This window comes from Phoca vitulina, unplaced genomic scaffold (genome assembly GCF_004348235.1).
Source record: "Phoca vitulina isolate PV1807 unplaced genomic scaffold, GSC_HSeal_1.0 scaffold20, whole genome shotgun sequence".
In the NCBI taxonomy this organism is placed as follows: Eukaryota; Metazoa; Chordata; class Mammalia; order Carnivora; family Phocidae; genus Phoca; species Phoca vitulina.
Genome location: NW_022589723.1, coordinates 17,176,619 through 17,187,133, shown reverse-complemented (window position 1 = coordinate 17,187,133; position 10,515 = coordinate 17,176,619). Strand labels below are relative to the sequence as shown.

Here is a 10,515-nt window from a genome sequence, read left to right as displayed (position 1 = left end):
CCACCTCCCCTCAAGAACCCTCAGTTTGTTTCTCAGAGTCCATAGTCTCTCATGGCTCGTCTCCCCTTCCGATTTCCCCCCCTTCATTTTCCCTTCCTACTATCTTCTTCTTCCTTTTTTTAAAACATACAATGTATTATTTGTTTCAGAGGTACAGGTCTGTGATCCAACAGTCTTACACAATTCACAGCACTCACCATAGCCCATCCATACCCTGCCCAATGTCTATCACCCAGGCACCCATCCCTCCCACCCCCCACCACTCCAGCAACCCTCAGTTTGTTTCCTGAGATTAAGAATTCCTCATATCAGTAGGATCATATGATACATGTCTTTCTCTGATTGACTTATTTCGCTCGGCATAATACCCTCCAGTTCCATCCACGTCATTGCAAATGGCAAGATTTCATTCCTTTTGATGGCTGCATAATATTCCATTGTGTATATATACCACATCTTCTTTATCCATTCATCTGTCGATGGACATCTTGGCTCTTTCCACAGTTTGGCTATTGTGGACATTGCTGCTATAAACATCGGGGTGCATGTACCCCTTCAGATCCCTACATTTGTATCTTTGGGGTAAATACCCAGTAGTGCAATTGCTGGGTCATAGGGCAGCTCTATGTTCAACTTTTTGAGGAACCTCCATACTGTTTTCCAGAGTGGCTGCACCAGCTTGCATTCCCACCAACAGTGTAGGAGGGTTCCCCTTTTTCCACATCCCTGCCAACACCTGTCGTTTCCTGACTTGTTAATTTTAGCCATTCTGACTGGTGTGAGGTGGTATCTCATTGAGGTTTTGATTTGGATTTTTCTGATGCCTAGCGATGTTGAGCACTTTTTCATGTGTCTGTTGGCCGTTTGGATGTCTTCTTGGGAAAAATGTCTGTTCATGTCTTCTGCCCATTTCTTGATTGGATTATTTGTTCTTTGGGTGTTGAGTTTGATAAGTTCTTTATAGATTTTGGATACTAGCCCTTTATCTGATATGTCATTTGCAAATATCTTCTCCCATTCTGTTGGTTGTCTTTTGGTTTTGTTGACTGTTTCTTTTGCTTTGCAAAAGCTTTTTATCTTGATAAAGTCCCAAGAGTTCATTTTTGCCCTTGCTTCCCTTGCCTTTGGCAATGTGTCTAGGAAGAAGTTGCCGTGGCTGAGGTTGAAGAAGTTGCTGCCTGTGTTCTCCTCTAGGATTTTGATGGACTCCTGTCTCACATTTAGGTCTTTCAACCATTTGGAGTCTATTTTTGTGTGTGGTGTAAGGAAATGGTCCAGTTTCATTCTTCTGCATGTGGCTGTCCAGTTTTCCCAACACCATTTGTTGAAGAGACTGTCTTTTTTCCATTGGACATTCTTTCCTGCTTTGTCGAAGATTAGTTGACCATAGAATTGAGGGTCCATTTCTGGGCTCTCTATTCCGTTCCATTGATCTATGTGTCTGTTTTTGTGCCAGTACCATACTGTCCTGATGATTACAGCTTTGTAATAGAGCTGGAAGTCCGGAATTGTGATGCCACCAGCATTCATTGTATTTCTAAATAGATTTATAAACAATTTGGTTTCTTCTTTTGCTCACAGAGATTATTTCTTATTGAAATTTCTAAGAGAATAAACATTCTGGGCTATCTTTTTTGTTTAATTTCTAATTTAATTGCATTTTGGTCAGAGAATGTAGACTCAGAGATTTGATTTGCTTTATGACCTACATAATCAATTTTTAAAAATGTTCCAAGAGTTTTGAACAGTCTATTTTTCTCTGTTTTATGTACCTTTCTATCATTGTTTATTTTTTTCATTTTCACCTTCAATAAATTTATTTTTTCTGTGTGCTTGATCCATCAGTTTCTGAAAAGAATATATTAAAAGCTACTATGAAGATTGAATTTCTATACATTTCTTTGTGTTTCCAATTATTCTTTTCAATACATATTGTGTGGTTATATTGTTTGATACATAAACACACACTTGTGGTATCTTCTTTGTTATATTTAATGATCTCTTAAAATTCTACTTTGTCTGATATTAACATCATCTTTTTTTTTTTTTTTTTAAGTAGGCTGTGGGACTTGAACTCACAACCCTGAGATCAAGACCTGAACTGAAATCAAGACTTGGACACTTAATTGACTGAGTCACCCAGGCACCCCTAACATTATCATTTTTGCTTTAAGTTATCATTTGCTTAGTTCAACTTGGTTCATCCCTTACTTTTCAAACTTTTGGAACTACATATGGAGTCAGTTACCAAGGCATAATAAGTTTGGCATAGGGCACAATTGTAATAGACACCTCAATACAGATATCCAGAGTCTGACTGAAAGGAGATATAGTTCCCTCCACTCCCTTTCTCTTCCTCAGTCACTGACCAGCCATAGTTACAAGTTAGCATTTGTTTTGGAGTTTTTAACTAATTTCTACAATGAAATGGTGGAAAGTAGGAGAGATAAGAGTGGGCTTAGCCTGAGTAGGTGATGAAAACAGAGATGTCCTTGTGGGGGGTGGGAGGGAGGGGAAGTTATTCAGCTGTTCAAGATAATAGGCAACACCTTGGAAAGACTGTGGTGTTAAGAAATCAGAGGATCAAGAGTGCCTCCTTTGCAGTAGTCTCTGAGCCAAACCCTGTGCATGTTCTCAATCATCTGCTCAAATACTGTGGGCTCTAGTTCTGTGAAGAGGTGACAGAATGTGGCCATGAGATAGGTGCAGACCCAGAATGAGCCAGAATATCTACCTACAACAACTCCTACAAACAATTCCCTCATCCCTGTGGCCCCAGAGACAGAGCATCCTGGCTGGTGCACTGACAATTATGATGCGTTTTACAACTACAAGAACTAACATTTTAATGTCAAAATGAGGCATGGGGTGGAGATGGGGTAAGGGTCAGTTGCACTCCTTGCCACTGCGCTCTGGTCTGGTGAGTATCTCCAAGAAGAGCTCCTAAGGATTTTCAGGCATACAGTGATAATAAAAAGCAGGCTAACAACTTTCATTTGGCTTTACTATTTTTAAAAATTCTCTACAGAAAATGTACCCTCCTATTTCCTGCACCCAGAGCAAATGGCTTCCACAGCCCCTCACTCCCTCTCCTTGGGAAGCCACTGCTGGGTTCTTTCAAAGATCTCAGAAACTCGTAATGGGGGTATCCCATATAACTCCACCATCCTCTTTCACCAAAAATTCCTCTCACAGACTTGCCAGCCTTGGCTGCTATTTGAGGAAAGCTGAGAAATCTCCGGTCTTGCTGCCTGCAGGAGATTCCAGAGAGGGGTGGGTATTGTTTCCTTAGATAGAAGTTTGAGTAGGATTAGTCAAAAAGAGTTTAATGAAGAAGGCTTTGATCAAGGTCAACAGAGTCCAAGTGAGGCTTTCTCTCAATAGTCATAGTATTTTCTTGATTTCATATCAAAAAGAGGAAACTGGACACAGTGACTGTTGACTTCAATGTATCATATTCACTTGTATGAATGGGAAATTCCATTGGGAACCAGCAGACCTGGATCCAGACCTAGCATCACCACTGATTTTATTATCTTAAATAAATTATTAAATTAATATGTATCTCAGACTCCTCTTTCTAAGATGGGTTGATAATATCTGTCTTATTGAGAAAGAAATATCTCTCCCAAAGGGCTGTTCTGTAACAATATGAAGGCAACTGAAGAATGGCTGGGCAGTGTGGCAACAAGAGCTGGAGACAACCTTTCTGCCTATTACTCACTGAAAAAAGGCTAGGCTTCTGGGCCTCCAATTCCCAAAGTAAACAAATGACCTCTTACTAAAATGTATATTCCACTGCTCCTACTAGGTATACTCATTGTATATTATATTATTATATTATATACTTATTGTCTATTGTCATACAGACATGTTATCTATTGATCTTTATTTTCTTTGTGCTGAATGGCATTTTGATCCAACATGGGCCTAATATCATGATTATCATTATTTCTTTTTACTGAAGTAAAACATACATATAGAAAAGTATATAAATTATAAGGGTATAGGTCATTTGTCAAAAATTAAGCACATCCATGTAACCAGTACCAGATCAAGAAACAGAGCACAAGCAGCACCCCAGAAGTCTCCCTCATGCCTCCTTCCAGTTACTACTAACCTTTCCTCCCAAGAGTAACCACCACCCTAACATAACCATATATATATATTTTTTTTTTTTTTTTCTGGTAGCTCTTTAACAGAATAGACATGCTACTTCCATGTAGTTGCTAATAGTGCTCTCATCTTTGCCATGTGAGCTTTTGATGATTTAATAAAGTGGGGAGAGGTAGAAAGAGTACAAGCAGACACAGAAGATAGGACTGGAAATTATCTTCTCTATAAAATACTGTCGGTTAAGATCAGTGTGTCATTTCCAGCAGGCATATGATCTTACAACATTTTGGAGAAAGGAAACTTAATGATGTTGGAACTACTGTGTTTCTTTTGTCCCAGATAAATTACAAAATACCATTTATAGAAAAATTTTTAAGAGAAGGAAAACATTTCTTTGTGGCTTAACTTGGTACTTGTCCATACTTGGAGAGAGTTAGAGATGTACAGTATAATATTGTTATCTTAGATTTTTTAAAGCCCCTTATAGCACAATATTCCCAAGAAGATAAACAAAATCCAAATGCCAGATCTTACCCCATTCACCAGTATATTTCCTAGGTGATGAGGAGAGAGTTGGAGACTGGAGATGGGGGAAGGGGAGGGACCTGGGATTACGTGCCAACTGCCTCAGGACAGGAAACCAAGTTCCCTCTCCTTTCCCCCCATATCAAATCCCCAACTGCATTCCATTGTCTGACTGGGCTGGCCACAGCTGTGGCTGTTTCCAAAATGAAGATGGAATCTAGCCACACTTGGATTTAGTATTCTCTAGAACCACTGTTCCTCTGGGCATTATTTTTAGAAGTATCACATTGCAGAGGGGCCCAATTTTTCTAACCAGCTTTGGAAAAATTTGCAATCCTTTTTCCCCCCTAAGTATAAAAGATTGGTGTAAAAGGCTTCTATTCATATTTTCCCTTTGGAATATCCTTATCCCAATGGAAAAAGAGAACACGATTACTTGACCCAGCTATCCGCCTTAAATAACATTGTTGGTTTTTTTTTTTCCTAAAGCAGATAAAGTATATATCATAATAGCACAACACAGCTGCATATTTGAGCTTAAGAGTTACAAAGTGAAAGACTGCATGGTGACTTCTTATTACAGTTCTATTTGACTTAGATCGACCAACATTCTCTAAGAGTTTATGGTGTACCAGGCACAGTGTTAGATACAGGTGACAAAAGGACAAGACTTTGCCCCCATCCACAAAAAGTTCACAGATCAGTGGCACAACAAACACAAAACCAATAATTAGCATATAACAATTAATGTTATAATGAAAGTACTATGTACAATGTTTTGCAGAAGAAATTAACTGTCATAGAATGCAGGGCCTGGGAAGAAGTCACAGAGGAAGTATCACAGCATAACTGGCCAACAAAGACAAGGACCAGACATGCCAGGGAGAATAATGCAAAAGCAAAGAGGAATGACATAGCCCAGTGTTTTCAGGAACTGAAAGGAAATGTAAATCACCTAAGCATAAGATAAAGGGTGGCAGTTGGTGAGACTAAAGCAGAGGACTGGGGTCAGATCATGAACAGACTTCATCCTCCAAAGAATTTTAAGAAAGGACCAGCATGGTTAGATTTGCAGTGCAAGGACTGACTCTGCCATGGAAGGGGCTCAATCAGAGGAGGATGAAAATAGAAGCAAAGAGATCATTTAAGAAATAATGCTGATCTCAGGCTTAAAATATGCCAGGACTTTAGTCTCACACACACTCTCATTCTTACTGTGGCCCATTTCCTTGCTCACTCCCTCGCTTCTATTTCTATTGCTGCCTTTCTTTCTCCGTACCTCTATAAGCCTTACTCATATTTTATATAACATTATAGGGATTCTAGGGATTCAAAAACTCTTTGAAATATCCTGCATCATCCCACAGCCAATATACTCAAGATCCAAAAACAACTTAGAGAAAAAACAAAGGGGTTTATATGACCCATTGAAATAATATGTCATGTTACTTTTTCCCATTATTTCAAATATGTTGGGAAAGATACCTGTTAAAGAATAGATTTGTCTGGTCTTCTCTCTGCTGGCTCTGTTTAAATGATGGCAGACTTGGAAGCAGAGCCAATACGGTTTCACTTCCATAACAAACCACAAAGAAGAAAGTTTCTCATTACTAGTGACCTGCTGGTAATGCCTACCCTGTCCTCAAGAGTTTGCTGGGCTTCAGCCCTTGGCCAACCATCTCTCACCTGTTACTAGCTGTCCTCATGGGTTGTGATACAGGTGATTCCTTCGCACATTTTTGTGTAAACTAGCTGGCTTCTTTGTGTCCTCTTTTCTGGAAGGCATGGGTTTACAGGGGGAAAGGGAGGAGACTATCAATTGTAGTGGAAACTGCTCTATTTCTGGACATACAGATGAGCCACAATCTGACCATTTAGGGTGAACAAGACTTTAAAGAACAAGAAGACTGCCAAAGGATCCCCAGATGGACAGGTACTGATGAATCTGGTGGGGAGAAATGATTTGTACTTCCAACATAAGGTGTCTCACCCTGGAATGTATTTGAATCTTAGGAGAGGGGAACATGAGGAATTTGGGGGGAAATACCCTAAATTCCTGAAAATTTTCTTTAAGTTAAAATGTTTATTTATTTAGAAAATTTAAATGTAATATAAAAAGAGTATAGGATATTTATATTTGTGAAAAGAGGATGTCTTTTTGTTGTTTTTTTCTTTTTCTTTTTCTTTTCTTTTCTCTTCTTTTTTTTTTTAAAGATTGAGAAACACTGTTCTAACCTGCCTCTCTAACTCCTAATGAATGGAAGAAAGCATGGAAGAGTAGGCAGCCAGAAGTGAATAAAAGCTCAACTTCAGTACCTGATGCAGTAGTTTAATAGATTTCTTTCCTCCACTATGCCTCAGTCTTCCCTCTACAGCTAAGGGAAAGTAAACTTTCCAAAAGGAAGTGAACGCATTACCTACAATAGCCAAATTATGGAAACAGCCCATGTGTCCATCGACTGATGAATGGATAAAGATGTGGGGTATGTATGTATGTTTATATGAGGAATATTACTCAGCCACAAAAAAGAGTGAAATTTTACCCTTTGCAACAACATGGTTGGAGCTAGAGCATTATGCTAAATGAAATAAATCAGTCAGAGAAAGACAAATACCATATCATTTCACTCATATGTGGAATTTAAGAAATAAAACAAACAAAGGGAAAAAAGAGAGAGAGAGAAGCAATCCAAAAAACAGACTCTTAACTATAGAGAACAAACTAGGGGTTACCAGAGGGGAGAGGGAGTGAGAGGGATGGGTGAAATAGGTGATGGGGATTAAGGAGGGCACTTGTGATGAGCACCAGGTGTTGTATGGAAGTGTTGAATCACTATATTGTACACCTGAAACTAATATTGCACTGTATGTTAACTAACTGGAATTTAAATAAAAACTTAAAAAAATAAAAGAGTCAAAAGGGCATGCCTTTAATATTTGCATATACTAGGAAACTTACGTAAAACCTGTTTGCAATGAGCAATCAATGAAATAAAATGTTTTAAATCTGTTTGCAAAAACAAAAACAAGAAACATTCTTCTTGTACATTTGTACAATGTACAATGTTCTTGTACATTTCCTAAGTAGATTTTGACTTTTCCCTTCTAAGCAAAAATAAAACTTACAGTATAAAGATAAGTTTAAAATCAAGAATTATGTTGCACAATACATAAGGGATTTGGGGAGCTTTTAGAAAAGGTTTTAAATGTTTCATTATAGCATAATGAAAATATTAACAAAAAAAATCTGGGTTCAAAATCCAACTTAAATTTCCACTGCTTGCCAAGATGAAGTAAGCCAACTACAATCTATTTCTCCCAGTGATTATGGACCACTTAAACAATACCATCGACCAACTGGACATTTAAGGAAACTCCAACAACAACAGAACGTACATTTTTTTCAAGTGTTCCTGGAAATTCATAATGATATGTCATATCCTGGGTCATAATGCAAATCATAACAAATTTAAAATAATTGAACAAAATGATTTGTTCTCAGATCAAAAAGAACTACATTAGAAATAAATAACTTTCTGGAAAATTCCAATTGTTTGAAAATTAAATGGCATACTTCTAAATAATCCATGGGTCAAAGAGGAAGTCTCAAAGGAAATTTTTGAACTGATTGAAAATGAAGACACAAAATATCAAAATTTATACGATGTAACTACAGTAGTGCTTAGAAGAAAATTTATAGCATTAAATGCTTATGTTAGAAAATAAAAAGGATCTCAAACCAATAATCTAATTTTCAATATTAAAATACTAGAAAAAAGCAAATTAAACTTAAAGCAAGCAAAAAAGTAAATGATAAATATGATAAATATAAGAGTATAAATCAGTAAAATTGAAATAAAAAGTAGAAGAAATCAAGGTAACAAAAAGTTTATTCTTTGAAAAATCAATAAAATTGATAAGCCTCCACCTACATTAATCAAGAAAAAATAGAAGACTATAGACCTTGTAGACATTAAAAGTATAATAAGAGTATCCTATGAACACCTCAATGCCCATAAATTCCACAAGTCAGATGAGTTGGACTCTTTTTTTTTTCCCTAGACAAAGAACTTTATTAAAGTTGTTTCAAACTTTATTCCCAGGCTTCTTCAGCTTAATTAGCTGCAAAGAATGAATTGTGTATAAGCAAAAACTGAAAGGAGCTGCAGTGTCCAAGGGGCTTGGGCTTAAAAATATTAGAGATCTAGATTTTTTCAGATCCATCAACAAAATTTTTAAAAGCAGTCATAATATAAAAGAGCAGCTCCCAGTAACTTCTTCAAGTTTTATCTTCTTCAGAAGTTAACTCAATTCAGTTTGCTTCATTCTTGGAAGCTTCATCAAAATTCTCCACAAGATCTGGAACTTCATCATCATCATCCTCTCCAGTAGCAAGTGGTACTTTTCCATCCACAGATTGTTTAGGCAGAGCTTCAGCCAGTCTTCTTAAACTAATCAGACTGTCTGCACCAAGTTGGTTTAAGATACTGGGTAGCATTTCTGTCAGCTGCTTTGTCTCAGCGTGGCCTGGAGTGGTGAAAGTGTTCGCTGCCAGCGATGCCTGAACTTTGGGGTTGTTAAAGTGGATCACTGTACCTTAGTTTGTGAACATATTCACTTCTTCAATACCAGAGATATTGTTTACCCCTAACTTCTTTAAGGAGAACTAAAGATTTTATCATCTGCTGTAGCCGTTCTATGAATCACCTTCTTTTGGCGAGCAGTTCCTTTCCCATCAATACACACTTGTGCTTGCAGTTTGGTGAGTTTCTTCTGGTTCATGATAGTTTCTTTCATCTTGTTGGAGCAGAAATGGGACCACACGGGGGGAATAGGGTTGGCGCTCAGGGGGTCTCAGGGGACCAGCTGAGATTAGGTGTACACAGAGGGACACAAGATGGAGAACTAACTCTTTAAAGAGATGAACTGCCAAACCTCACAGAAAGAAAGAAAGAGAGAAAGAGACAGAGAGGGAGGAAGAAAGGAAAGAAGGAAGGAAGGAAGGAAGGTAGGAAGAAGGAAGGAAGGAAGGAAGGAAGGAAGGAAGGAAGGAAGGAAAGAAGGAAGGTAGGTTGGTTAACCTAAATTTTCCTATATCTATAAAGGAATTGAATTTTACTCATAAACTTTCCCAAAATGGAAAATTCTAGGCCCAGATAGTTCCATTGGTCATTTCTACTAAGCATTTAAGAAAGAAAAAATACAAACTTACCCAAACTCTTCCATAAAACACAAGAGGAGGGAACACTTCACAGTTCATTTTGGGAGGCTATTACTACTCTGTTACCAAAACAAGAGAAAGACATAACTAAAAAACTATGGAGCAACATACCCCACAAATAGAGATGCAAAAATCTTCAACAAAATACTAGCAATATATCAAATATATTCAACATACCAGATATGTTGATCAAAATATATATCAAATCTAACAATAGATAAATAGGATAATACAATACAACCAAGTGGAGTCTATCCTGGGAATGCAAGGCTAGTCCAACATTAGAAAATATAATTAGAAAGTTGTATTTCGCCATTTCAACAGATTAAAGAAGAAAGAACTCACAGATAAAAAAGAAAAAGCATTTGACAAAGTTCAAATTCCATTCATTACCTACATATGAACTCAACAAACTACAAATAGAAGGGAACTTCCCTAACCTCATAATGGGTAACATGTGTAAACATGCATATGCACATATGACTTAAGGCTAACATCATGCTTAATGGTGAAGGTTTAAATGCTTTCCCCTAATACTGGGAGCAAGGAAAGAATGTTTGTTCTCATGTTTCTATCCAACATTATACTGGATGTCCTGGCCAACTCAAGTGTGCAAGAAAAAAATAAATAAATAAAAGGCATACTTACTGGAA

The 10,515-nt window shown here is 37.4% G+C and overlaps 1 pseudogene; it reads right to left on the bottom strand.

The window, feature by feature from the left end:
* Positions 1-8,953: 8,953 nt before the first annotated feature.
* Positions 8,954-9,438, bottom strand: LOC116640838 (annotated as a pseudogene).
* Between the last annotated feature and the right edge of the window lie 1,077 nt (positions 9,439-10,515).